The sequence below is a fragment of the Lampetra planeri genome, chromosome 21 (genome assembly GCF_965212315.1).
Source record: "Lampetra planeri chromosome 21, kcLamPlan1.2.h2, whole genome shotgun sequence".
Classification (NCBI taxonomy): domain Eukaryota; kingdom Metazoa; phylum Chordata; class Hyperoartia; order Petromyzontiformes; family Petromyzontidae; genus Lampetra; species Lampetra planeri.
In genome coordinates, this window is record NC_136127.1 from 5318540 (window position 1) to 5344394 (window position 25855).

The window sequence follows — 25855 nt, forward strand, 5'->3', positions numbered from 1 at the left end:
GCGACGTCAATAACATGGCAACTAAACCAATGCTGCAGTAGGAAGCCGAAATAGCGCAGATGGGAGAGCGTTAGACTGAAGATCTAAAGGTTCCTGGTTCAATCCTGGGTTTCGGCATGGTTATTATTTTTGCTCAGTTCACCAAATACTACCCATTGTGGTTGTCTTTGACAAACCCCAATGACCAGGGCAGCATGAGGAGGCCTTTTTCCAGCAGTGGAGTGACAAAAAGCTCCTGCATTCATTTCTTATCACCACATCGTTCACAGATGCTTTATGAATTGCAATGTGCATCATTGGTCAATAGATTACCCATTGAGCAACTTTTGATAACCTCTATCAAACTGGGACGCCAATAACATGGCAACTAAACCAATGCGGCAGGAGGAAGCCGAAATAGCTCAGTTGGGAGAGCGTTAGACTGAAGATCTAAAGGTCCATGGTTCAATCCCGGGTTTCGGCGTGATACATATGTTTGCTCAGTTCACCAAATACTCCCCATTGTGGTTATCTTTGACAAACCCCAATGACCAGGGCAGCATGAGGAGGCCTTTTTCCAGCAGTGGAGTGACAAAAAGCTCCTGCATTCATTTCTTATCACCACATCGTTCACAGATGCTTCATGAATTGCAATGTGCATCATTGGTCAATAGATTACCCATTGAGCCACTTTTGATAACCTCTATCAAACTGGGACGTCAATAACATGGCAACTAAACCAATTCGGCAGGAGGAAGCCGAAATAGCTCAGTTGGGAGAGCGTTAGACTGAAGATCTAAAGGTCCCTGGTTCAATCCCGGGTTTCGGCATGGTGCATATTTTTGCTCAGTTCACCAAGTGGAACTACCCATTGTGGTTAACTTTGACAAACCCCAATGACCAGTAAAGCATGAGGAGGCCTTTATCCAGCAGTGGAGTGTTAAAAAGCTCCTGCATTCATTTCTTATCACCACATCGTTCACAGATGCTTTATGAATTGCAATGTGCATCATTGGTCAATAGATTACCCATTGAGCCACTTTTGATAACCTCTATAAAACTGGGACGTCAATAACATGGCAACTAAACCAATGCGGCAGAAGGAAGCCGAAATAGCTCAGTTGGGAGAGCGTTAGACTGAAGATCTAAAGGTCCCTGGTTCAATCCCGGGTTTTGGCGTGATACATATGTTTGCTCAGTTCACCAAATACTCCCCATTGTGGTTGTCTTTGACAAACCCCAATGACCAGGGCAGCATGAGGAGGCCTTTTTCCAGCAGTGGAGTGACAAAAAGCTCCTGCATTCATTTCTTATCACCACATCGTTCACAGATGCTTTATGAATTGAAATGTGCATCATTGGTCAATAGATTACCCATTGAGCCCCTTTTGATAACCTCTATGAAACTGGTACGTCAATAACATGGCAACTTAACCAAAGCTGCAGGAGGAAGTCGAAATAGCTCAGTTGGGAGAGCGTTAGACTGAAGATCTAAAGGTCCCGGGTTTCGGCATGGTACATATTTTTGCTCAGTTCACCAAATACTCCCCATTGTGGTTGTCTTTGACAAACCCCAATGACCAGGGCAGCATGAGGAGGCCTTTTTCCAGCAGTGGAGTGTCAAAAAGCTCCTGCATTCATTTCTTATCACCACATCGTTCACAGATGCTTTATGAATTGCAATGTGCATCATTGGTCAATAGATTACCCATTGAGCCGCTTTTGATAACCTCTATCAAACTGGGACGTCAATAACATGGCAACTAAACCAATGCGGCAGAAGGAAGCCGAAATAGCTCAGTTGGGAGAGCGTTAGACTGAAGATCTAAAGGTCCCTGGTTCAATCCCGGGTTTCGGCATGATACATATGTTTGCTCAGTTCACCAAATACTCCCCATTGTGGTTGTCTTTGACAAACCCCAATGACCAGGGCAGCATGAGGAGGCCTTTATCCAGCAGTGGAGTGACAAAAAGCTCCTGCATTCATTTCTTATCACCACATCGTTCACAGATGCTTTATGAATTGCAATGTGCATCATTGGTCAATAGATTACCCATTGAGCCACTTTTGATAACCTCTATCAAACTGGGACGCCAATAACATGGCAACTAAACCAATGCGGCAGAAGGAAGCCGAAATAGCTCAGTTGGGAGAGCGTTAGACTGAAGATCTAAAGGTCCCTGGTTCAATCCCGGGTTTCGGCATGATACATATGTTTGCTCAGTTCACCAAATACTCCCCATTGTGGTTGTCTTTGACAAACCCCAATGACCAGGGCAGCATGAGGAGGCCTTTTTCCAGCAGTGGAGTGACAAAAAGCTCCTGCATTCATTTCTTATCACCACATCGTTCACAGATGCTTTATGAATTGCAATGTGCATCATTGGTCAATAGATTACCCATTGAGCCACTTTTGATAACCTCTATCAAACTGGGACGCCAATAACATGGCAACTAAACCAATGCGGCAGAAGGAAGCCGAAATAGCTCAGTTGGGAGAGCGTTAGACTGAAGATCTAAAGGTCCCTGGTTCAATCCCGGGTTTCGGCATGGTACATATTTTTGCTCAGTTCACCAAGTACTACCCATTGTGGTTATCTTTGACAAACCCCAATGGCCAGTGCAGCATGAGGAGGCCTTTATCCAGCAGTAGAGTGACAAAAAGCTCCTGCATTCATTTCTTATCACCGCATCGTTCACAGATGCTTTATGAATTGCCATGTGCATCATGGGTCAATAGATTACCCATTGAGCCACTTTTGATAACCTCTATCAAACTGGGACGTCAATAACATGGCAACTAAACCAATGCTGCCGGAGGAAGCCGAAATCGCTCAGTTGGGAGAGCGTTAGACTGAAGATCTAAAGGTCCCTGGTTCAATCCCAGGTTTCGGCATGGTACATATTTTTGCTCAGTTCACCATGTGGTACTACCCATTGTGGTTAACTTTGACAAACCCCAATGACCAGTGCAACACGAGGAGGCCTTTATCCAGCAGTGGAGTGACAAAAAGCTCCCGCATGTATTTCTTATCACCACATTGTGCACAAATGCATTATGAATTGCAATGTGCATCATTGGTCAATAGATTACCCATTGAGCCACTTTTGATAACCTCTATCAAACTGGGACGTCAATAACATGGCAACTAAACCAATGCTGCAGGAGGGAGCCGAAATAGCTCAGTTGGGAGAGCGTTAGACTGAAGATCTAAAGGTCCCTGGTTCAATCCCGGGGTTCGGCATGGTACATGTTTTTGCTCAGTTCACCAAGTGGTACTACCCATTGATGTTAACTTTGACAAACCCCAATGACCAGTGCAGCATGAGGAGGCCTTCATCCAGCAGTGGAGTGACAAAAACTCTTGCATTAATTTCTTATCACCACATTGTGCACAAATGCATTATGAATTGCAATGTGCATCATTGGTCAATAGATTACCCATTGAGCCACTTTTGATAACCTCTATCAAACTGGGACGTCAATAACATGGCAACTAAACCAATGCTGCAGGAAGCCGAAATAGCTCAGTTGGGAGAGCGTTAGACTGAAGATCTAAAGGTCCCTGGTTCAATCCCGGGTTTCGGCATGGTGCATATTTTTGCTCAGTTCACCAAGTGGAACTACCCATTGTGGTTAACTTTGACAAACCCCAATGACCAGTGCAGCATGAGGAGGCCTTTATCCAGCAGTGGAGTGACAAAAAGCTCCTGCATTCATTTCTCATCACCACATCGTTCACAGATGCTTTATGAATTGCAATGTGCATCATTGGTCAATAGATTACCCATTGAGCCACTTTTGATAACCTCTATCAAACTGGGACGTCAATAACATGGCAACTAAACCAATGCGGCAGGAGGACGCCGAAATAGCTCAGTTGGGAGAGCGTTAGACTGAAGATCTAAAGGTCCCTGGTTCAATCCCGGGTTTCGGCATGGTACATATTTTTGCTCAGTTCACCAAATACTACCCATTGTGGTTATCTTTGACAAACCCCAATGGCCAGTGCAGCATGAGGAGGCCTTTATCCAGCAGTAGAGTGACAAAAAGCTCCTGCATTCATTTCTTATCACCGCATCGTTCACAGATGCTTTATGAATTGCAATGTGCATCATTGGTCAATAGATTACCCATTGAGCCACTTTTGATAACCTCTATCAAACTGCGACGTCAATAACATGGCAACTAAACCAATGCTGCAGTAGGAAGCCGAAATAGCGCAGTTGGGAGAGCGTTAGACTGAAGATCTAAAGGTTCCTGGTTCAATCCTGGGTTTCGGCATGGTTATTATTTTTGCTCAGTTCACCAAATACTACCCATTGTGGTTGTCTTTGACAAACCCCAATGACCAGGGCAGCATGAGGAGGCCTTTTTCCAGCAGTGGAGTGACAAAAAGCTCCTGCATTCATTTCTTATCACCACATCGTTCACAGATGCTTTATGAATTGCAATGTGCATCATTGGTCAATAGATTACCCATTGAGCCACTTTTGATAACCTCTATCAAACTGGGACGCCAATAACATGGCAACTAAACCAATGCGGCAGGAGGAAGCCGAAATAGCTCAGTTGGGAGAGCGTTAGACTGAAGATCTAAAGGTCCCTGGTTCAATCTCGGGTTTCGGCATGGTACATATTTTTGCTCAGTTCACCAAGTACTACCCATTGTGGTTATCTTTGACAAACCCCAATGGCCAGTGCAGCATGAGGAGGCCTTTATCCAGCAGTAGAGTGACAAAAAGCTCCTGCATTCATTTCTTATCACCACATCGTTCACAGATGCTTTATGAATTGCAATGTGCATCATTGGTCAATAGATTACCCATTGAGCCGCTTTTGATAACCTCTATCAAACTGGGACGTCAATAACATGGCAACTAAACCAATGCGGCAGAAGGAAGCCGAAATAGCTCAGTTGGGAGAGCGTTAGACTGAAGATCTAAAGGTCCCTGGTTCAATCCCGGGTTTCGGCGTGATACATATGTTTGCTCAGTTCACCAAGTACTACCCATTGTGGTTATCTTTGACAAACCCCAATGGCCAGTGCAGCATGAGGAGGCCTTTATCCAGCAGTAGAGTGACAAAAAGCTCCTGCATTCATTTCTTATCACCGCATCGTTCACAGATGCTTTATGAATTGCCATGTGCATCATTGGTCAATAGATTACCCATTGAGCCACTTTTGATAACCTCTATCAAACTGGGACGTCAATAACATGGCAACTAAACCAATGCTGCAGGAGGAAGCCGAAATCTCTCAGTTGGGAGAGCGTTAGACTGAAGATCTAAAGGTCCCTGGTTCAATCCCGGGGTTCGGCATGGTACATGTTTTTGCTCAGTTCACCAAGTGGTACTACCCATTGATGTTAACTTTGACAAACCCCAATGACCAGTGCAGCATGAGGAGGCCTTCATCTAGCAGTGGAGTGACAAAAACTCTTGCATTAATTTCTTATCACCACATTGTGCACAAATGCATTATGAATTGCAATGTGCATCATTGGTCAATGGATTACCCATTGAGCCACTTTTGATAACCTCGATCAAACTGGGACGTCAATAACATGGCAACTAAACTAATGCTGCAGGAAGCCGAAATAGCTCAGTTGGGAGAGCGTTAGACTGAAGATCTAAAGGTCCCTGGTTCAATCCCGGGTTTCGGCATGGTGCATATTTTTGCTCAGTTCACCAAGTGGAACTACCCATTGTGGTTAACTTTGACAAACCCCAATGACCAGTGCAGCATGAGGAGGCCTTTATCCAGCAGTGGAGTGACAAAAAGCTCCTGCATTCATTTCTTATCACCACATCGTTCACAGATGCTTTATGAATTGCAATGTGCATCATTGGTCAATAGATTACCCATTGAGCCACTTTTGATAACCTCTATCAAACTGGGACGCCAATAACATGGCAACTAAACCAATGCGGCAGGAGGAAGCCGAAATAGCTCAGTTGGGAGAGCGTTAGACTGAAGATCTACAGGTCCCTGGTTCAATCTCGGGTTCCGGCATGGTACATATTTTGCTCAGTTCACCAAATACTACCCATTGTGGTTATCTTTGACAAACCCCAATGACCATGGCAGCATGAGGAGGCCATTTTCCAGCAGTGGAGTGACAAAAAGCTCCTGCATTCATTTCTTATCACCACATCGTTCACAGATGCTTTATGAATTGCAATGTGCATCATTGGTCAATAGATTACCCATTGAGCCGCTTTTGATAACCTCTATCAAACTGGGACGTCAATAACATGGCAACTAAACCAATGCGGCAGAAGGAAGCCGAAATAGCTCAGTTGGGAGAGCGTTAGACTGAAGATCTAAAGGTCCCTGGTTCACTCCCGTGTTTCGGCATGGTACATATTTTGCTCAGTTCACCAAATACTACCCATTGTTGTTATCTTTGACAAACCCCAATGACCAGGGCAGCATGAGGAGGCCTTTTTCCAGCAGTGGAGTGACAAAAAGCTCCTGCATTCATTTCTTATCACCACATCGTTCACAGATGCTTTATGAATTGCAATGTGCATCATTGGTCAATAGATTACCCATTGAGCCACTTTTGATAACCTCTATCAAACTGGGACGTCAATAACATGGCAAGTAAACCAATGCGGCAGCAGGAAGCTGAAATAGCTCAGTTGGGAGAGCGTTAGACTGAAGATCTAAAGGTCCCTGGTTCAATCCCGGGTGTCGGCATGGTACATATTTTGCTCAGTTCACCAAATACTACCCATTGTGGTTATCTTTGACAAACCCCTATGACCAGGGCAGCATGAGGAGGCCTTTATCCAACAGTGGAGTGACAAAAAGCTCCTGCATTCATTTATCACCACATCGTTCACAGATGCTTCATGAATTGCAATGTGCATCATTGGTCAATAGATTACCCATTGAGCCACTTTTGATAACCTCTATCAAACTGGGACGTCAATAACATGGCAACTAAACCAATTCGGCAGGAGGAAGCCGAAATAGCTCAGTTGGGAGAGCGTTAGACTGAAGATCTAAAGGTCCCTGGTTCAATCCCGCGTTTCGGCATGGTGCATATTTTTGCTCAGTTCACCAAGTGGAACTACCCATTGTGGTTAACTTTGACAAACCCCAATGACCAGTGAAGCATGAGGAGGCCTTTATCCAGCAGTGGAGTGACAAAAAGCTCCTGCATTCATTTCTTATCACCACATCGTTCACAGATGCTTTATGAATTGCAATGTGCATCATTGGTCAATAGATTACCCATTGAGCCACTTTTGATAACCTCTATCAAACTGGGACGTCAATAACATGGCAACTAAACCAATGCGGCAGAAGGAAGCCGAAATAGCTCAGTTGGGAGAGCGTTAGACTGAAGATCTAAAGGTCCCTGGTTCAATCCCGGGTTTCGGCGTGATACATATGTTTGCTCAGTTCACCAAATACTCCCCATTGTGGTTGTCTTTGACAAACCCCAATGACCAGGACAGCATGAGGAGGCCTTTTTCCAGCAGTGGAGTGACAAAAAGCTCCTGCATTCATTTCTTATCACCACATCGTTCACAGATGCTTTATGAATTGCAATGTGCATCATTGGTCAATAGATTACCCATTGAGCCACTTTTGATAACCTCTATGAAACTGGTACGTCAATAACATGGCAACTTAACCAAAGCTGCAGGAGGAAGTCGAAATAGCTCAGTTGGGAGAGCGTTAGACTGAAGATCTAAAGGTCCCGGGTTTCGGCATGGTACATATTTTAGCTCAGTTCACCAAATACTCCCCATTGTGGTTGTCTTTGACAAACCCCAATGACCAGGGCAGCATGAGGAGGCCTTTTTCCAGCAGTGGAGTGTCAAAAAGCTCCTGCATTCATTTCTTATCACCACATCGTTCACAGATGCTTTATGAATTGCAATGTGCATCATTGGTCAATAGATTACCCATTGAGCCGCTTTTGATAACCTCTATCAAACTGGGACGTCAATAACATGGCAACTAAACCAATGCGGCAGAAGGAAGCCGAAATAGCTCAGTTGGGAGAGCGTTAGACTGAAGATCTAAAGGTCCCTGGTTCAATCCCGGGTTTCGGCATGATACATATGTTTGCTCAGTTCACCAAATACTCCCCATTGTGGTTGTCTTTGACAAACCCCAATGACCAGGGCAGCATGAGGAGGCCTTTTTCCAGCAGTGGAGTGACAAAAAGCTCCTGCATTCATTTCTTATCACCACATCGTTCACAGATGCTTTATGAATTGCAATGTGCATCATTGGTCAATAGATTACCCATTGAGCCACTTTTGATAACCTCTATCAAACTGGGACGCCAATAACAGGGCAACTAAACCAATGCGGCAGAAGGAAGCCGAAATAGCTCAGTTGGGAGAGCGTTAGACTGAAGATCTAAAGGTCCCTGGTTCAATCCCGGGTTTCGGCATGGTACATATTTTTGCTCAGTTCACCAAGTACTACCCATTGTGGTTATCTTTGACAAACCCCAATGGCCAGTGCAGCATGAGGAGGCCTTTATCCAGCAGTAGAGTGACAAAAAGCTCCTGCATTCATTTCTTATCACCGCATCGTTCACAGATGCTTTATGAATTGCCATGTGCATCATGGGTCAATAGATTACCCATTGAGCCACTTTTGATAACCTCTATCAAACTGGGACGTCAATAACATGGCAACTAAACCAATGCTGCAGGAGGAAGCCGAAATCGCTCAGTTGGGAGAGCGTTAGACTGAAGATCTAAAGGTCCCTGGTTCAATCCCAGGTTTCGGCATGGTACATATTTTTGCTCAGTTCACCATGTGGTACTATCCATTGTGGTTAACTTTGACAAACCCCAATGACCAGTGCAACACGAGGAGGCCTTTATCCAGCAGTGGAGTGACAAAAAGCTCCCGCATGTATTTCTTATCAACACATTGTGCACAAATGCATTATGAATTGCAATGTGCATCATTGGTCAATAGATTACCCATTGAGCCACTTTTGATAACCTCTATCAAACTGGGACGTCAATAACATGGCAACTAAACCAATGCTGCAGGAGGGAGCCGAAATAGCTCAGTTGGGAGAGCGTTAGACTGAAGATCTAAAGGTCCCTGGTTCAATCCCGGGGTTCGGCATGGTACATGTTTTTGCTCAGTTCACCAAGTGGTACTACCCATTGATGTTAACTTTGACAAACCCCAATGACCAGTGCAGCATGAGGAGGCCATTTTCCAGCAGTGGAGTGACAAAAAGCTCCTGCATTCATTTCTTATCACCACATCGTTCACAGATGCTTTATGAATTGCAATGTGCATCATTGGTCAATAGATTACCCATTGAGCCATTTTTGATAACCTCTATCAAACTGGGACGCCAATAACATGGCAACTAAACCAATGCGGCAGGAGGAAGCCGAAATAGCTCAGTTGGGAGAGCGTTAGACTGAAGATCTAAAGGTCCCTGGTTCAATCTCGGGTTTCGGCATGGTACATATTTTGCTCAGTTCACCAAATACTACACATTGTGGTTATCTTTGACAAACCCCAATGACCATGGCAGCATGAGGAGGCCATTTTCCAGCAGTGGAGTGACAAAAAGCTCCTGCATTCATTTCTTATCACCACATCGTTCACAGATGCTTTATGAATTGCAATGTGCATCATTGGTCAATAGATTACCCATTGAGCCGCTTTTGATAACCTCTATCAAACTGGGACGTCAATAACATGGCAACTAAACCAATGCGGCAGAAGGAAGCCGAAATAGCTCAGTTGGGAGAGCGTTAGACTGAAGATCTAAAGGTCCCTGGTTCAATCCCGGGTTTCGGCGTGATACATATGTTTGCTCAGTTCACCAAATACTCCCCATTGTGGTTGTCTTTGACAAACCCCAATGACCAGGGCAGCATGAGGAGGCCTTTTTCCAGCAGTGGAGTGACAAAAAGCTCCTGCATTCATTTCTTATCACCACATCGTTCACAGATGCTTTATGAATTGCAATGTGCATCATTGGTCAATAGATTACCCATTGAGCCACTTTTGATAACCTCTATCAAACTGGGACGCCAATAACATGGCAACTAAACCAATGCGGCAGAAGGAAGCCGAAATAGCTCAGTTGGGAGAGCGTTAGACTGAAGATCTAAAGGTCCCTGGTTCAATCCCGGGGTTCGGCATGGTACATGTTTTTGCTCAGTTCACCAAGTGGTACTACCCATTGATGTTAACTTTGACAAACCCCAATGACCAGTGCAGCATGAGGAGGCCTTCATCCAGCAGTGGAGTGACAAAAACTCTTGCATTAATTTCTTATCACCACATTGTGCACAAATGCATTATGAATTGCAATGTGCATCATTGGTCAATAGATTACCCATTGAGCCACTTTTGATAACCTCTATCAAACTGGGACGTCAATAACATGGCAACTAAACTAATGCTGCAGGAAGCCGAAATAGCTCAGTTGGGAGAGCGTTAGACTGAAGATCTAAAGGTCCCTGGTTCAATCCCGGGTTTCGGCATGGTGCATATTTTTGCTCAGTTCACCAAGTGGAACTACCCATTGTGGTTAACTTTGACAAACCCCAATGACCAGTGCAGCATGAGGAGGCCTTTATCCAGCAGTGGAGTGACAAAAAGCTCCTGCATTCATTTCTTATCACCACATCGTTCACAGATGCTTTATGAATTGCAATGTGCATCATTGGTCAATAGATTACCCATTGAGCCACTTTTGATAACCTCTATCAAACTGGGACGCCAATAACATGGCAACTAAACCAATGCGGCAGGAGGAAGCCGAAATAGCTCAGTTGGGAGAGCGTTAGACTGAAGATCTAAAGGTCCCTGGTTCAATCTCGGGTTTCGGCATGGTACATATTTTGCTCAGTTCACCAAATACTACCCATTGTGGTTATCTTTGACAAACCCCAATGACCATGGCAGCATGAGGAGGCCATTTTCCAGCAGTGGAGTGACAAAAAGCTCCTGCATTCATTTCTTATCACCACATCGTTCACAGATGCTTTATGAATTGCAATGTGCATCATTGGTCAATAGATTACCCATTGAGCCGCTTTTGATAACCTCTATCAAACTGGGACGTCAATAACATGGCAACTAAACCAATGCGGCAGAAGGAAGCCGAAATAGCTCAGTTGGGAGAGCGTTAGACTGAAGATCTAAAGGCCCCTGGTTCGATCCCGGGTTTCGGCATGATACATATGTGTGCTCAGTTCACCAAATACTCCCCATTGTGGTTGTCTTTGACAAACCCCAATGACCAGGGCAGCATGAGGAGGCCTTTTTCCAGCAGTGGAGTGACAAAAAGCTCCTGCATTCATTTCTTATCACCACATCGTTCACAGATGCTTTATGAATTGCAATGTGCATCATTGGTCAATAGATTACCCATTGAGCCGCTTTTGATAACCTCTATCAAACTGGGACGTCAATAACATGGCAACTAAACCAATGCGGCAGAAGGAAGCCGAAATAGCTCAGTTGGGAGAGCGTTAGACTGAAGATCTAAAGGCCCCTGGTTCAATCCCGGGTTTCGGCATGATACATATGTGTGCTCAGTTCACCAAATACTCCCCATTGTGGTTGTCTTTGACAAACCCCAATGACCAGGGCAGCATGAGGAGGCCTTTTTCCAGCAGTGGAGTGACAAAAAGCTCCTGCATTCATTTCTTATCACCACATCGTTCACAGATGCTTTATGAATTGCAATGTGCATCATTGGTCAATAGATTACCCATTGAGCCACTTTTGATAACCTCTATCAAACTGGGACGCCAATAACATGGCAACTAAACCAATGCAGCAGAAGGAAGCCGAAATAGCTCAGTTGGGAGAGCGTTAGACTGAAGATCTAAAGGTCCCTGGTTCAATCCCGGGTTTCGGCATGGTACATATTTTTGCTCAGTTCACCAAGTACTACCCATTGTGGTTATCTTTGACAAACCCCAATGGCCAGTGCAGCATGAGGAGGCCTTTATCCAGCAGTAGAGTGACAAAAAGCTCCTGCATTCATTTCTTATCACCGCATCGTTCACAGATGCTTTATGAATTGCCATGTGCATCATGGGTCAATAGATTACCCATTGAGCCACTTTTGATAACCTCTATCAAACTGGTACGTCAATAACATGGCAACTAAACCAATGCTGCAGGAGGAAGCCGAAATCGCTCAGTTGGGAGAGCGTTAGACTGAAGATCTAAAGGTCCCTGGTTCAATCCCAGGTTTCGGCATGGTACATATTTTTGCTCAGTTCACCATGTGGTACTACCCATTGTGGTTAACTTTGACAAACCCCAATGACCAGTGCAACACGAGGAGGCCTTTATCCAGCAGTGGAGTGACAAAAAGCTCCCGCATGTATTTCTTATCACCACATTGTGCACAAATGCATTATGAATTGCAATGTGCATCATTGGTCAATAGATTACCCATTGAGCCACTTTTGATAACCTCTATCAAACTGGGACGTCAATAACATGGCAACTAAACCAATGCTGCAGGAGGGAGCCGAAATAGCTCAGTTGGGAGAGCGTTAGACTGAAGATCTAAAGGTCCCTGGTTCAATCCCGGGGTTCGGCATGGTACATGTTTTTGCTCAGTTCACCAAGTGGTACTACCCATTGATGTTAACTTTGACAAACCCCAATGACCAGTGCAGCATGAGGAGGCCTTCATCCAGCAGTGGAGTGACAAAAACTCTTGCATTAATTTCTTATCACCACATTGTGCACAAATGCATTATGAATTGCAATGTGCATCATTGGTCAATAGATTACCCATTGAGCCACTTTTGATAACCTCTATCAAACTGGGACGTCAATAACATGGCAACTAAACCAATGCTGCAGGTAGCCGAAATAGCTCAGTTGGGAGAGCGTTAGACTGAAGATCTAAAGGTCCCTGGTTCAATCCCGGGTTTCGGCATGGTACATATTTTTGCTCAGTTCACCAAATACTACCCATTGTGGTTATCTTTGACAAACCCCAATGGCCAGTGCAGCATGAGGAGGCCTTTATCCAGCAGTAGAGTGACAAAAAGCTCCTGCATTCATTTCTTATCACCGCATCGTTCACAGATGCTTTATGAATTGCAATGTGCATCATTGGTCAATAGATTACCCATTGAGCCACTTTTGATAACCTCTATCAAACTGCGACGTCAATAACATGGCAACTAAACCAATGCTGCAGTAGGAAGCCGAAATAGCGCAGTTGGGAGAGTGTTAGACTGAAGATCTAAAGGTTCCTGGTTCAATCCTGGGTTGCGGCATGGTTATTATTTTTGCTCAGTTCACCAAATACTACCCATTGTGGTTGTCTTTGACAAACCCCAATGACCAGGGCAGCATGAGGAGGCCTTTTTCCAGCAGTGGAGTGACAAAAAGCTCCTGCATTCATTTCTTATCACCACATCGTTCACAGATGCTTTATGAATTGCAATGTGCATCATTGGTCAATAGATTACCCATTGAGCCACTTTTGATAACCTCTATCAAACTGGGACGCCAATAACATGGCAACTAAACCAATGCGGCAGGATGAAGCCGAAATAGCTCAGTTGGGAGAGCGTTAGACTGAAGATCTAAAGGTCCCTGGTTCAATCTCGGGTTTCGGCACGGTACATATTTTGCTCAGTTCACCAAATACTACCCATTGATGTTAACTTTGACAAACCCCAATGACCAGTGCAGCATGAGGAGGCCTTCATCCAGCAGTGGAGTGACAAAAACTCTTGCATTAATTTCTTATCACCACATTGTGCACAAATGCATTATGAATTGCAATGTGCATCATTGGTCAATAGATTACCCATTGAGCCACTTTTGATAACCTCTATCAAACTGGGACGTCAATAACATGGCAACTAAACCAATGCTGCAGGAAGCCGAAATAGCTCAGTTGGGAGAGCGTTAGACTGAAGATCTAAAGGTCCCTGGTTCAATCCCGGGTTTCGGCATGGTGCATATTTTTGCTCAGTTCACCAAGTGGAACTACCCATTGTGGTTAACTTTGACAAACCCCAATGACCAGTGCAGCATGAGGAGGCCTTTATCCAGCAGTGGAGTGACAAAAAGCTCCTGCATTCATTTCTTATCACCACATCGTTCACAGATGCTTTATGAATTGCAATGTGCATCATTGGTCAATAGATTACCCATTGAGCCACTTTTGATAACCTCTATCAAACTGGGACGCCAATAACATGGCAACTAAACCAATGCGGCAGGAGGAAGCCGAAATAGCTCAGTTGGGAGAGCGTTAGACTGAAGATCTAAAGGTCCCTGGTTCAATCTCGGGTTTCGGCATGGTACATATTTTGCTCAGTTCACCAAATACTACCCATTGTGGTTATCTTTGACAAACCCCAATGACCATGGCAGCATGAGGAGGCCATTTTCCAGCAGTGGAGTGACAAAAAGCTCCTGCATTCATTTCTTATCACCACATCGTTCACAGATGCTTTATGAATTGCAATGTGCATCATTGGTCAATAGATTACCCATTGAGCCGCTTTTGATAACCTCTATCAAACTGGGACGTCAATAACATGGCAACTAAACCAATGCGGCAGAAGGAAGCCGAAATAGCTCAGTTGGGAGAGCGTTAGACTGAAGATCTAAAGGTCCCTGGTTCAATCCCGGGTTTCGGCGTGATACATATGTTTGCTCAGTTCACCAAATACTCCCCATTGTGGTTGTCTTTGACAAACCCCAATGACCAGGGCAGCATGAGGAGGCCTTTTTCCAGCAGTGGAGTGACAAAAAGCTCCTGCATTCATTTCTTATCACCACATCGTTCACAGATGCTTTATGAATTGCAATGTGCATCATTGGTCAATAGATTACCCATTGAGCCACTTTTGATAACCTCTATCAAACTGGGACGCCAATAACATGGCAACTAAACCAATGCGGCAGAAGGAAGCCGAAATAGCTCAGTTGGGAGAGCGTTAGACTGAAGATCTAAAGGTCCCTGGTTCAATCCCGGGTTTCGGCATGGTACATATTTTTGCTCAGTTCACCAAGTACTACCCATTGTGGTTATCTTTGACAAACCCCAATGGCCAGTGCAGCATGAGGAGGCCTTTATCCAGCAGTAGAGTGACAAAAAGCTCCTGCATTCATTTCTTATCACCGCATCGTTCACAGATGCTTTATGAATTGCCATGTGCATCATTGGTCAATAGATTACCCATTGAGCCACTTTTGATAACCTCTATCAAACTGGGACGTCAATAACATGGCAACTAAACCAATGCTGCAGGAAGAAGCCGAAATCGCTCAGTTGGGAGAGCGTTAGACTGAAGATCTAAAGGTCCATGGTTCAATCCCAGGTTTTGGCATGGTACATATTTTTGCTCAGTTCACCATGTGGTACTACCCATTGTGGTTAACTTTGACAAACCCCAATGACCAGTGCAACACGAGGAGGCCTTTATCCAGCAGTGGAGTGACAAAAAGCTCCCGCATGTATTTCTTATCACCACATTGTGCACAAATGCATTATGAATTGCAATGTGCATCATTGGTCAATAGATTACCCATTGAGCCACTTTTGATAACCTCTATCAAACTGGGACGTCAATAACATGGCAACTAAACCAATGCTGCAGGAGGGAGCCGAAATAGCTCAGTTGGGAGAGCGTTAGACTGAAGATCTAAAGGTCCCTGGTTCAATCCCGGGGTTTGGCATGGTACATGTTTTTGCTCAGTTCACCAAGTGGTACTACCCATTGATGTTAACTTTGACAAACCCCAATGACCAGTGCAGCATGAGGAGGCCTTTATCCAGCAGTAGAGTGACAAAAACCCTTGCATTAATTTCTTATCACCACATTGTGCACAAATGCATTATGAATTGCAATGTGCATCATTGGTCAATAGATTACCCATTGAGCCACTTTTGATAACCTCTATCAAACTGGGACGTCAATAACATGGCAACTAAACCAATGCTGCAGGAGGGAGCCGAAATAGCTCAGTTGGGAGAGCGTTAGACTGAAGATCTAAAGGTCCCTGGTTCAATCCCGGGTTTCGGCATGGTACATATTTTTGCTCAGTTCACCAAGTACTACCCATTGTGGTTATCTTTGACAAACCCCAATGACCAGTGAAGCATGATGAGGCCTTTATCCAGCAGTGGAGTGACAAAAACTCCTGCATTAATTTCTTATCACCACATCGTTCACAGATGCTTTATGAATTGCAATGGGCATCATTGGTCAATAGATAACCCATTGAGCCACTTTTGATAACCTCTATCAAACTGCGACGTCAATAACATGGCAACTAAACCAATGCTGCAGGAAGCCGAAATAGCTCAGTTGGGAGAGCGTTAGACTGAAGATCTAAAGGTCCCTGGTTCAATCTCGGGTTTCGGCATGGTAAATATTTTTGCTCAGTTCACCAAGTACTACCCATTCTGGTTATCTTTGACAAACCCCAATGACCAGTGCAGCATGAGGAGGCCTTTATCCAGCAGTGCAGTGACAAAAAGCTCCCATATGTATTTATTATCACCACATTGTGCACAAATGCATTATGAATTGCAATGTGCATCATTGGTCAATAGATTACCCATTGAGCCACTTTTGATAACCTCTATCAAACTGGGACGTCAATAACATGGCAACTAAACCAATGTTGCAGGAGGAAGCCGAAATAGCTCAGTTGGGAGAGCGTTAGACTGAAGATATAAAGGTCCCTGGTTCAATCCCGGGTTACGGCATGGTACATATATTTGCTCAGTTCACCATGTGGTACTATCCATTGTGGTTAACTTTGACAAACCCCAATGACCAGTGCAGCACGAGGAGGCCTTTATCCAGCAGTGGAGTGACAAAAAGTTCCCATATGTATTTCTTATCACCACATTGTGCACAAATGCATTATGAATTGCAATGTGCATCATTGGTCAATAGATTACCCATTGAGCCACTTTTGATAACCTCTATCAAACTGGGACGTCAATAACATGGCAACTAAACCAATGCGGCAGAAGGAAGCCGAAATAGCTCAGTTGGGAGAGCGTTAGACTGAAGATCTAAAGGTCCCTGGTTCAATCCCGGGTTTCGGCATGGTACATATTTTTGCTCAGTTCACCAAGTACTACCCATTGTGGTTATATTTGACAAACCCCAATGACCAGGGCAGCATGAGGAGGCCTTTATCCAGCAGTAGAGTGACAAAAAGCTCCTGCATTCATTTCTTATCACCGCATCGTTCACAGATGCTTTATGAATTGCAATGTGCATCATTGGTCAATAGATTACCCATTGAGCCACATTTGATAACCTCTATCAAACTGGGACGTCAATAACATGGCAACTAAACCAATGCTGCAGGAGGAAGCCGAAATCGCTCAGTTGGGAGAGCGTTAGACTGAAGATCTAAAGGTCCCTGGTTTAATCCCGGGTTTCGGCATGGTACGTTTTTTTGCTCAGTTCACCAAGTGGTACTACCCATTGTGGTTAACTTTGACAAAACCCAATGACCAGTGCAGCACGAGGAGGCCTTTATCCAGCAGTGGAGTGACAAAAAGCTCCTGCATTCATTTCTTATCACCACTTTGTGCACAAATGCATTATGAATTGCAATGTGCATCATTGGTCAATAGATTACCCATTGAGCCACTTTTGACAACCTCTATGAAACTGGTACGTCAATAATATGGCAACTTAACCAAAGCTGCAGGAGGAAGCCGAAATAGCTCAGTTGGGAGAGCGTTAGACTGAAGATCTAAAGGTCCCGGGTTTCGGCATGGTTATTATTTTTGCTCAGTTCACCAAATACTACCCATTGTGGTTATCTTTGACAAACCCCAATGACCATGGCAGCATGAGGAGGCCTTTTTCCAGCAGTGGAGTGACAAAAAGCTCCTGTATTCATTTCTTATCACCACATCGTTCACAGATGCTTTATGAATTGCAATGTGCATCATTGGTCAATAGATTACCCATTGAGCCACTTTTGATAACCTCTATCAAACTGGGACATCAATAACATGGCAACTAAACCAATGCTGCAAGAGGAAGCCGAAATAGCTCATTTGGAAGAGCGTTAGACTGAAGATCTAAAGGTCCCTGGTTTAATCCCGGGTTTCGGCATGGTACGTTTTTTTGCTCAGTTCACCAAGTGGTACTACCCATTGTGGTTAACTTTGACAAACCACAATTACCAGTGCAACATGAGGAGGACTTTATCCAGCAGTGGAGTGACAAAAAGCTCCTGCATTCATTTCTTATCACCACATCGTTCACAGATGCTTTATGAATTGCAATGTGCATCATTGGTCAATAGATTACCCATTGAGCCACTTTTGATAACCTCTATCAAACTGGGACGTCAATAACATGGCAACTAAACCAATGCGGCAGGAGGAAGCCGAAATAGCTCAGTTGGGAGAGCGTTAGACTGAAGATCTAAAGGTCCCTGGTTCAATCCCGGGTTTCGGCATGGTACAAATTTTTGCTCAGTTCACCAAGTACTACCCATTGTGGTTATCTTTGACAAACCCCAATGACCAGTGCAGCATGATGAGGCCTTTATCCAGCAGTGGAGTGACAAAAATTCCTGCATTAATTTCTTATCACCACATCGCTCACAGATGCTTTATGAATTGCAATGGGCATCATTGGTCAATAGATTACCCATTGAGCCACTTTTGATAACCTCTATCAAACTGGGACGTCAATAACATGGCAACTAAACCAATGCAGCAGGAGGATGCCGAAATAGCTCAGTTGGGAGAGCGTTAGACTGAAGATCTAAAGGTCCCTGGTTCAATCCCGGGTTTTGGCATGGTACATATTTTTGCTCAGTTCACCAAGTACTACCCATTGTGGTTAACTTTGACAAACCCCAATGATCAGTGCAGCATGAGGAGGACTTTATCCAGCAGAGTAGTGACAAAAAGCTCCTGCATTCATTTCTTATCACCACATCGCTCACAGATGCTTTATGAATTGCAATGGGCATCATTGGTCAATAGATTACCCATTGAGCCACTTTTGATAACCTCTATCAAACTGGGACGTCAATAACATGGCAACTAAACCAATGCGGCAGGAGGATGCCGAAATAGCTCAGTTGGGAGAGCGTTAGACTGAAGATCTAAAGGTCCCTGGTTCAATCCCGGGTTTCGGCATGGTACATATTTTGCTCAGTTCACCAAATACTCCCCATTGTGGTTGTCTTTGACAAACCCCAATGACCAGGGCAGCATGAGGAGGCCTTTTTCCAGCAGTGGAGTGTCAAAAAGCTCCTGCATTCATTTCTTATCACCACATCGTTCACAGATGCTTTATGAATTGCAATGTGCATCATTGGTCAATAGATTACCCATTGAGCCACTTTTGATAACCTCTATCAAACTGGGACGTCAATAACATGGCAACTAAACCAATGCGGCAGGAGGACGCCGAAATAGCTCAGTTGGGAGAGCGTTAGACTGAAGATCTAAAGGTCCCTGGTTCAATCCCGGGTTTCGGCATGGTACATATTTTTGCTCAGTTCACCAAATACTACCCATTGAGGTTATCTTTGACAAACCCCAATGACCAGGGCAGCATGAGAAGGCCTTTATCCAGCAGTGGAGTGACAAAAAGCTCCTGCATTCATTTCTTATCACCGCATCGTTCACAGATGCTTTATGAATTGCAATGTGCATCATTGGTCAATAGATTACCCATTGAGCCACTTTTGATAACCTCTATCAAACTGGGACATCAATAACATGGCAACTAAACCAATGCTGCAAGAGGAAGCCGAAAAAGCTCATTTGGAAGAGCGTTAGACTGAAGATCTAAAGGTCCCTGGTTTAATCCCGGGTTTCGGCATGGTACGTTTTTTTGCTCAGTTCACCAAGTGGTACTACCCATTGTGGTTAACTTTGACAAACCACAATTACCAGTGCAACATGAGGAGGACTTTATCCAGCAGTAGAGTGACAAAAAGCTCCCGTATGTATTTCTTATCAACACATTATGCACAAATGCATTATGAATTGCAATGTGCATCTTTGGTCAATAGATTACCCATTGAGCCACTTTTGATAACCCCTATCAAACTGGGACGTCAATAACATGGCAACTAAACCAATGCGGCAGGAGGAAGCCGAAATAGCTCAGTTGGGAGAGCGTTAGACTGAAGATCTAAAGGTCCCTGGTTCAATCCCGGGTTTTGGCATGGTACATATTTTTGCTCAGTTCACCAAATACTCCCCATTGTGGTTGTCTTTGACAAACCCCAATGACCAGGGCAGCATGAGGAGGCCTTTTTCCAGCAGTGGAGTGACAAAAAGCTCCTGCATTCATTTCTTATCACCACATCGTTCACAGATGCTTTATGAATTGCAATGTGCATCATTGGTCAATAGATTACCCATTGAGCCACTTTTGATAACCTCTATCAAACTGGGACATCAATAACATGGCAACTAAACCAATGCTGCAAGAGGAAGCCGAAATAGCTCATTTGGAAGAGCGTTAGACTGAAGATCTAAACGTCCCTGGTTTAATCCCGGGTTTCGGCATGGTACGTTTTTTTGCTCAGTTCACCAAGTGGTACTACCCATTGTGGTTAACTTTGACAAACAACAATTACCAGTGCAACATGAGGAGGACTTTATCCAGCAGTGGAGTGACAAAAAGCTCCTGCATTCATTTCTTATCACCACATCGTTCACAGATGCTTTATGAATTGCAATGTGCATCATTGGTCAATAGATTACCCATTGAGCCACTTTTGACAACCTCTATGAAACTGGTACGTCAATAACATGGCAACTTAACCAAAGCTGCAGGAGGAAGCCGAAATAGCTCAGTTGGGAGAGCGTTAGACTGAAGATCTAAAGGTCCCGGGTTTCGGCATGGTTATTATTTTTGCTCAGTTCACCAAATACTACCCATTGTGGTTATCTTTGACAAACCCCAATGACCATGGCAGCATGAGGAGGCCTTTATCCAGCAGTGGAGTGACAAAAAGCTCCTGCATTCATTTCTTATCACCACATCGTTCACAGATGCTTTATGAATTGCAATGTGCATCATTGGTCAATAGATTACCCATTGAGCCACTTTTGATAACCTCTATCAAACTGGGACGTCAATAACATGGCAACTAAACTAATGCGGCAGGAGGAAGCCGAAATAGCTCAGTTGGGAGAGCGTTAGACTGAAGATCTAAAGGTCCCTGGTTCAATCCCGGGTTTCGGCATGGTACAGATTTTTGCTCAGTTCACCAAATACTCCCCATTGTGGTTGTCTTTGACAAACCCCAATGACCAGGGCAGCATGAGGAGGCCTTTTTCCAGCAGTGGAGTGACAAAAAGCTCCTGCATTCATTTCTTATCACCACATCGTTCACAGATGCTTTATGAATTGCAATGTGCATCATTGGTCAATAGATTACCCATTGAGCCACTTTTGATAACCTCTATCATACTGGGACGTCAATAACATTGCAACTAAACCAATGCTGCAGGAGGAAGTCGAAATAGCTCAGTTGGGAGAGCGTTAGACTGAAGATCTAAAGGTCCCGGGTTTCGGCATGGTACATATTTTTGCTCAGTTCACCAAATACTCCCCATTGTGGTTGTCTTTGACAAACCCCAATGACCAGGGCAGCATGAGGAGGCCTTTATCCAGCAGTGGAGTGACAAAAAGCTCCTGCATTCATTTCTTATCACCACATCGTTCACAGATGCTTTATGAATTGCAATGTGCATCATTGGTCAATAGATTACCCATTGAGCCACTTTTGATAACCTCTATCAAACTGGGACATCAATAACATGGCAACTAAACCAATGCTGCAAGAGGAAGCCGAAATAGCTCATTTGGAAGAGCGTTAGACTGAAGATCTAAAGGTCCCTGGTTTAATCCCGGGTTTCGGCATGGTACGTTTTTTTGCTCAGTTCACCAAGTGGTACTACCCATTGTGGTTAACTTTGACAAACCACAATTACCAGTGCAACATGAGGAGGACTTTATCCAGCAGTGGAGTGACAAAAAGCTCCTGCATTCATTTCTTATCACCACATCGTTCACAGATGCTTTATGAATTGCAATGTGCATCATTGGTCAATAGATTACCCATTGAGCCACTTTTGACAACCTCTATGAAACTGGTACGTCAATAACATGGCAACTTAACCAAAGCTGCAGGAGGAAGCCGAAATAGCTCAGTTGGGAGAGCGTTAGACTGAAGATCTAAAGGTCCCGGGTTTCGGCATGGTTATTATTTTTGCTCAGTTCACCAAATACTACCCATTGTGGTTATCTTTGACAAACCCCAATGACCATGGCAGCATGAGGAGGCCTTTATCCAGCAGTGGAGTGACAAAAAGCTCCTGCATTCATTTCTTATCACCACATCGTTCACAGATGCTTTATGAATTGCAATGTGCATCATTGGTCAATAGATTACCCATTGAGCCACTTTTGATAACCTCTATCAAACTGGGACGTCAATAACATGGCAACTAAACCAATGCGGCAGGAGGAAGCCGAAATAGCTCAGTTGGGAGAGCGTTAGACTGAAGATCTAAACGTCCCTGGTTCAATCCCGGGTTTCGGCATGGTACATATTTTTGCTCAGTTCACCAAATACTCCCCATTGTGGTTGTCTTTGACAAACCCCAATGACCAGGGCAGCATGAGGAGGCCTTTTTCCAGCAGTGGAGTGACAAAAAGCTCCTGCATTCATTTCTTATCACCACATCGTTCACAGATGCTTTATGAATTGCAATGTGCATCATTGGTCAATAGATTACCCATTGAGCCACTTTTGATAACCTCTATCAAACTGGGACGTCAATAACATTGCAACTAAACCAATGCTGCAGGAGGAAGTCGAAATAGCTCAGTTGGGAGAGTGTTAGACTGAAGATCTAAAGGTCCCGGGTTTCGGCATGGTACATATTTTTGCTCAGTTCACCAAATACTCCCCATTGTGGTTGTCTTTGACAAACCCCAATGACCAGGGCAGCATGAGGAGGCCTTTATCCAGCAGTGGAGTGACAAAAAGCTCCTGCATTCATTTCTTATCACCACATCGTTCACAGATGCTTTATGAATTGCAATGTGCATCATTGGTCAATAGATTACCCATTGAGCCACTTTTAATAACCTCTATCAAACTGGGACGTCAATAACATGGCAACTAAACCAATGCGGCAGGAGGAAGCCGAAATAGCTCAGTTGGGAGAGCGTTAGACTGAAGATCTAAAGGTCCCTGGTTCAATCCCGGGTTTTGGCATGGTACATATTTTTGCTCAGTTCACCAAATACTCCCCATTGTGGTTGTCTTTGACAAACCCCAATGACCAGGGCAGCATGAGGAGGCCTTTTTCCAGCAGTGGAGTGACAAAAAGCTCCTGCATTAATTTCTTATCACCACATCGTTCACAGATGCTTTATGAATTGCAATGTGCATCATTGGTCAATAGATTACCCATTGAGCCACTTTTGATAACCTCTATCAAACTGGGACGTCAATAACATGGCAACTAAACCAATGCGGCAGGAGGATGCCGAAATAGCTCAGTTGGGAGAGCGTTAGACTGAAGATCTAAAGGTCCCGGGTTTCGGCATGGTTATTATTTTTGCTCAGTTCACCAAATACTATCCATTGTGGTTATCTTTGACAAACCCCAATGACCATGGCAGCATGAGGAGGCCTTTATCCAGCAGTGGAGTGACAAAAAGCTCCTGCATTCATTTCTTATCACCACATCGTTCACAGATGCTTTATGAATTGCAATGTGCAACATTGGTCAATAGATTACCCATTGAGCCCCTTTTGATAACCTCTATGAAACTGGTACGTCAATAACATGGCAACTTAACCAAAGCTGCAGGAGGAAGTCGAAATAGCTCAGTTGGGAGAGCGTTAGACTGAAGATCTAAAGGTCCCGGGTTTCGGCATGGTACATATTTTTGCTCAGTTCACCAAATACTCCCCATTGTGGTTGTCTTTGACAAACCCCAATGACCAGGGCAGCATGAGGAGGCCTTTTTCCAGCAGTGGAGTGTCAAAAAGCTCCTGCATTCATTTCTTATCACCACATCGTTCACAGATGCTTTATGAATTGCAATGTGCATCATTGGTCAATAGATTACCCATTGAGCCGCTTTTGATAACCTCTATCAAACTGGGACGTCAATAACATGGCAACTAAACCAATGCGGCAGAAGGAAGCCGAAATAGCTCAGTTGGGAGAGCGTTAGACTGAAGATCTAAAGGTCTCTGGTTCAATCCCGGGTTTCGGCATGAAACATATGTTTGCTCAGTTCACCAAATACTCCCCATTGTGGTTGTCTTTGACAAACCCTAATGACCAGGGCAGCATGAGGAGGCCTTTTTCCAGCAGTGGAGTGACAAAAAGCTCCTGCATTCATTTCTTATCACCACATCGTTCACAGATGCTTTATGAATTGCAATGTGCATCATTGGTCAATAGATTACCCATTGAGCCACTTTTGATAACCTCTATCAAACTGGGACGCCAATAACATGGCAACTAAACCAAGGCTGCAGGAGGAAGCCGAAATAGCTCAGTTGGGAGAGCGTTAGACTGAAGATCTAAAGGTCCCTGGTTCAATCCCGGGTTTCGGCATGGTTTCTTTTTTCTCCAAGTTAATGACGACTAATGTGACTGTGTGGTTAATAACGCACACAATATGTATGGCTTGTGGATGCCCATCACGGTTATAACTGGAGGGTTGGTGACCGAAGAGATCGCAGGCGCATGGTGGTGGAAGCATGATGCACCAATGTTAAACTTTTTCGCACCGCACTCATCTGGAGGTACTCAGCGTTCGCAGTGGATCGATCGACTGCAGTTGCCATCGTCCCCACGTAAGTTGTCGCTACGATAACCTGGCGACTGACAGTGGGTTACTCGTGGGAGCCGAAATAGCTCAGTTGGGAGAGCGTTAGACTGAAGATCTAAAGGTCCCTGGTTCAATCCCGGGTTTCGGCGTGATACATATGTTTGCTCAGTTCACCAAATACTCCCCATTGTGGTTGTCTTTGACAAACCCCAATGACCAGGGCAGCATGAGGAGGCCTTTTTCCAGCAGTGGAGTGACAAAAAGCTCCTGCATTCATTTCTTATCACCACATCGTTCACAGATGCTTTATGAATTGCAATGTGCATCATTGGTCAATAGATTACCCATTGAGCCACTTTTGATAACCTCTATCAAACTGGGACGCCAATAACATGGCAACTAAACCAATGCGGCAGAAGGAAGCCGAAATAGCTCAGTTGGGAGAGCGTTAGACTGAAGATCTAAAGGTCCCTGGTTCAATCCCGGGTTTCGGCATGGTACATATTTTTGCTCAGTTCACCAAGTACTACCCATTGTGGTTATCTTTGACAAACCCCAATGGCCAGTGCAGCATGAGGAGGCCTTTATCCAGCAGTAGAGTGACAAAAAGCTCCTGCATTCATTTCTTATCACCGCATCGTTCACAGATGCTTTATGAATTGCCATGTGCATCATTGGTCAATAGATTACCCATTGAGCCACTTTTGATAACCTCTATCAAACTGGGACGTCAATAACATGGCAACTAAACCAATGCTGCAGGAAGAAGCCGAAATCGCTCAGTTGGGAGAGCGTTAGACTGAAGATCTAAAGGTCCATGGTTCAATCCCAGGTTTTGGCATGGTACATATTTTTGCTCAGTTCACCATGTGGTACTACCCATTGTGGTTAACTTTGACAAACCCCAATGACCAGTGCAACACGAGGAGGCCTTTATCCAGCAGTGGAGTGACAAAAAGCTCCCGCATGTATTTCTTATCACCACATTGTGCACAAATGCATTATGAATTGCAATGTGCATCATTGGTCAATAG

At 44.3% G+C, this 25855-nt stretch overlaps 34 non-coding genes across 34 annotated transcripts; all 34 read left to right on the forward strand.

Moving 5' to 3' along the window:
- The first annotated feature begins 736 nt into the window (after positions 1-736).
- Positions 737-809, forward strand: TRNAF-GAA (transfer RNA phenylalanine (anticodon GAA)). Its single transcript has one exon. It is a non-coding gene; the product is annotated as a tRNA-Phe (tRNA).
- A 276-nt stretch (positions 810-1085) lies between these two features.
- On the forward strand, positions 1086-1158 carry TRNAF-GAA (transfer RNA phenylalanine (anticodon GAA)). The gene has a single exon. It is a non-coding gene; the product is annotated as a tRNA-Phe (tRNA).
- A 607-nt stretch (positions 1159-1765) lies between these two features.
- On the forward strand, positions 1766-1838 carry TRNAF-GAA (transfer RNA phenylalanine (anticodon GAA)). The gene has a single exon. It is a non-coding gene; the product is annotated as a tRNA-Phe (tRNA).
- Positions 1839-2111: 273 nt separating this feature from the next.
- TRNAF-GAA (transfer RNA phenylalanine (anticodon GAA)) lies at positions 2112-2184 on the forward strand. Its single transcript has one exon. It is a non-coding gene; the product is annotated as a tRNA-Phe (tRNA).
- Positions 2185-2457: 273 nt separating this feature from the next.
- On the forward strand, positions 2458-2530 carry TRNAF-GAA (transfer RNA phenylalanine (anticodon GAA)). The gene has a single exon. It is a non-coding gene; the product is annotated as a tRNA-Phe (tRNA).
- A 967-nt stretch (positions 2531-3497) lies between these two features.
- On the forward strand, positions 3498-3570 carry TRNAF-GAA (transfer RNA phenylalanine (anticodon GAA)). The gene has a single exon. It is a non-coding gene; the product is annotated as a tRNA-Phe (tRNA).
- Positions 3571-3846: 276 nt separating this feature from the next.
- On the forward strand, positions 3847-3919 carry TRNAF-GAA (transfer RNA phenylalanine (anticodon GAA)). The gene has a single exon. It is a non-coding gene; the product is annotated as a tRNA-Phe (tRNA).
- A 965-nt stretch (positions 3920-4884) lies between these two features.
- TRNAF-GAA (transfer RNA phenylalanine (anticodon GAA)) lies at positions 4885-4957 on the forward strand. Its single transcript has one exon. It is a non-coding gene; the product is annotated as a tRNA-Phe (tRNA).
- Positions 4958-5575: 618 nt separating this feature from the next.
- TRNAF-GAA (transfer RNA phenylalanine (anticodon GAA)) lies at positions 5576-5648 on the forward strand. The gene has a single exon. It is a non-coding gene; the product is annotated as a tRNA-Phe (tRNA).
- Positions 5649-7305: 1657 nt separating this feature from the next.
- Positions 7306-7378, forward strand: TRNAF-GAA (transfer RNA phenylalanine (anticodon GAA)). Its single transcript has one exon. It is a non-coding gene; the product is annotated as a tRNA-Phe (tRNA).
- Positions 7379-7985: 607 nt separating this feature from the next.
- Positions 7986-8058, forward strand: TRNAF-GAA (transfer RNA phenylalanine (anticodon GAA)). The gene has a single exon. It is a non-coding gene; the product is annotated as a tRNA-Phe (tRNA).
- Positions 8059-8331: 273 nt separating this feature from the next.
- On the forward strand, positions 8332-8404 carry TRNAF-GAA (transfer RNA phenylalanine (anticodon GAA)). Its single transcript has one exon. It is a non-coding gene; the product is annotated as a tRNA-Phe (tRNA).
- Positions 8405-9720: 1316 nt separating this feature from the next.
- TRNAF-GAA (transfer RNA phenylalanine (anticodon GAA)) lies at positions 9721-9793 on the forward strand. Its single transcript has one exon. It is a non-coding gene; the product is annotated as a tRNA-Phe (tRNA).
- Positions 9794-10411: 618 nt separating this feature from the next.
- On the forward strand, positions 10412-10484 carry TRNAF-GAA (transfer RNA phenylalanine (anticodon GAA)). The gene has a single exon. It is a non-coding gene; the product is annotated as a tRNA-Phe (tRNA).
- Positions 10485-11105: 621 nt separating this feature from the next.
- On the forward strand, positions 11106-11178 carry TRNAF-GAA (transfer RNA phenylalanine (anticodon GAA)). The gene has a single exon. It is a non-coding gene; the product is annotated as a tRNA-Phe (tRNA).
- A 273-nt stretch (positions 11179-11451) lies between these two features.
- On the forward strand, positions 11452-11524 carry TRNAF-GAA (transfer RNA phenylalanine (anticodon GAA)). Its single transcript has one exon. It is a non-coding gene; the product is annotated as a tRNA-Phe (tRNA).
- Positions 11525-11797: 273 nt separating this feature from the next.
- Positions 11798-11870, forward strand: TRNAF-GAA (transfer RNA phenylalanine (anticodon GAA)). Its single transcript has one exon. It is a non-coding gene; the product is annotated as a tRNA-Phe (tRNA).
- Positions 11871-12837: 967 nt separating this feature from the next.
- On the forward strand, positions 12838-12910 carry TRNAF-GAA (transfer RNA phenylalanine (anticodon GAA)). The gene has a single exon. It is a non-coding gene; the product is annotated as a tRNA-Phe (tRNA).
- A 960-nt stretch (positions 12911-13870) lies between these two features.
- Positions 13871-13943, forward strand: TRNAF-GAA (transfer RNA phenylalanine (anticodon GAA)). The gene has a single exon. It is a non-coding gene; the product is annotated as a tRNA-Phe (tRNA).
- Positions 13944-14564: 621 nt separating this feature from the next.
- On the forward strand, positions 14565-14637 carry TRNAF-GAA (transfer RNA phenylalanine (anticodon GAA)). The gene has a single exon. It is a non-coding gene; the product is annotated as a tRNA-Phe (tRNA).
- A 273-nt stretch (positions 14638-14910) lies between these two features.
- On the forward strand, positions 14911-14983 carry TRNAF-GAA (transfer RNA phenylalanine (anticodon GAA)). Its single transcript has one exon. It is a non-coding gene; the product is annotated as a tRNA-Phe (tRNA).
- Positions 14984-15953: 970 nt separating this feature from the next.
- TRNAF-GAA (transfer RNA phenylalanine (anticodon GAA)) lies at positions 15954-16026 on the forward strand. The gene has a single exon. It is a non-coding gene; the product is annotated as a tRNA-Phe (tRNA).
- A 964-nt stretch (positions 16027-16990) lies between these two features.
- TRNAF-GAA (transfer RNA phenylalanine (anticodon GAA)) lies at positions 16991-17063 on the forward strand. Its single transcript has one exon. It is a non-coding gene; the product is annotated as a tRNA-Phe (tRNA).
- Positions 17064-18368: 1305 nt separating this feature from the next.
- TRNAF-GAA (transfer RNA phenylalanine (anticodon GAA)) lies at positions 18369-18441 on the forward strand. The gene has a single exon. It is a non-coding gene; the product is annotated as a tRNA-Phe (tRNA).
- A 272-nt stretch (positions 18442-18713) lies between these two features.
- Positions 18714-18786, forward strand: TRNAF-GAA (transfer RNA phenylalanine (anticodon GAA)). Its single transcript has one exon. It is a non-coding gene; the product is annotated as a tRNA-Phe (tRNA).
- Positions 18787-19059: 273 nt separating this feature from the next.
- TRNAF-GAA (transfer RNA phenylalanine (anticodon GAA)) lies at positions 19060-19132 on the forward strand. Its single transcript has one exon. It is a non-coding gene; the product is annotated as a tRNA-Phe (tRNA).
- Positions 19133-19404: 272 nt separating this feature from the next.
- Positions 19405-19477, forward strand: TRNAF-GAA (transfer RNA phenylalanine (anticodon GAA)). Its single transcript has one exon. It is a non-coding gene; the product is annotated as a tRNA-Phe (tRNA).
- Positions 19478-20099: 622 nt separating this feature from the next.
- TRNAF-GAA (transfer RNA phenylalanine (anticodon GAA)) lies at positions 20100-20172 on the forward strand. The gene has a single exon. It is a non-coding gene; the product is annotated as a tRNA-Phe (tRNA).
- Positions 20173-21128: 956 nt separating this feature from the next.
- TRNAF-GAA (transfer RNA phenylalanine (anticodon GAA)) lies at positions 21129-21201 on the forward strand. Its single transcript has one exon. It is a non-coding gene; the product is annotated as a tRNA-Phe (tRNA).
- Positions 21202-22491: 1290 nt separating this feature from the next.
- Positions 22492-22564, forward strand: TRNAF-GAA (transfer RNA phenylalanine (anticodon GAA)). The gene has a single exon. It is a non-coding gene; the product is annotated as a tRNA-Phe (tRNA).
- Positions 22565-23171: 607 nt separating this feature from the next.
- Positions 23172-23244, forward strand: TRNAF-GAA (transfer RNA phenylalanine (anticodon GAA)). The gene has a single exon. It is a non-coding gene; the product is annotated as a tRNA-Phe (tRNA).
- Positions 23245-24531: 1287 nt separating this feature from the next.
- On the forward strand, positions 24532-24604 carry TRNAF-GAA (transfer RNA phenylalanine (anticodon GAA)). Its single transcript has one exon. It is a non-coding gene; the product is annotated as a tRNA-Phe (tRNA).
- A 293-nt stretch (positions 24605-24897) lies between these two features.
- TRNAF-GAA (transfer RNA phenylalanine (anticodon GAA)) lies at positions 24898-24970 on the forward strand. The gene has a single exon. It is a non-coding gene; the product is annotated as a tRNA-Phe (tRNA).
- Positions 24971-25243: 273 nt separating this feature from the next.
- TRNAF-GAA (transfer RNA phenylalanine (anticodon GAA)) lies at positions 25244-25316 on the forward strand. The gene has a single exon. It is a non-coding gene; the product is annotated as a tRNA-Phe (tRNA).
- Positions 25317-25855: the final 539 nt, after the last annotated feature.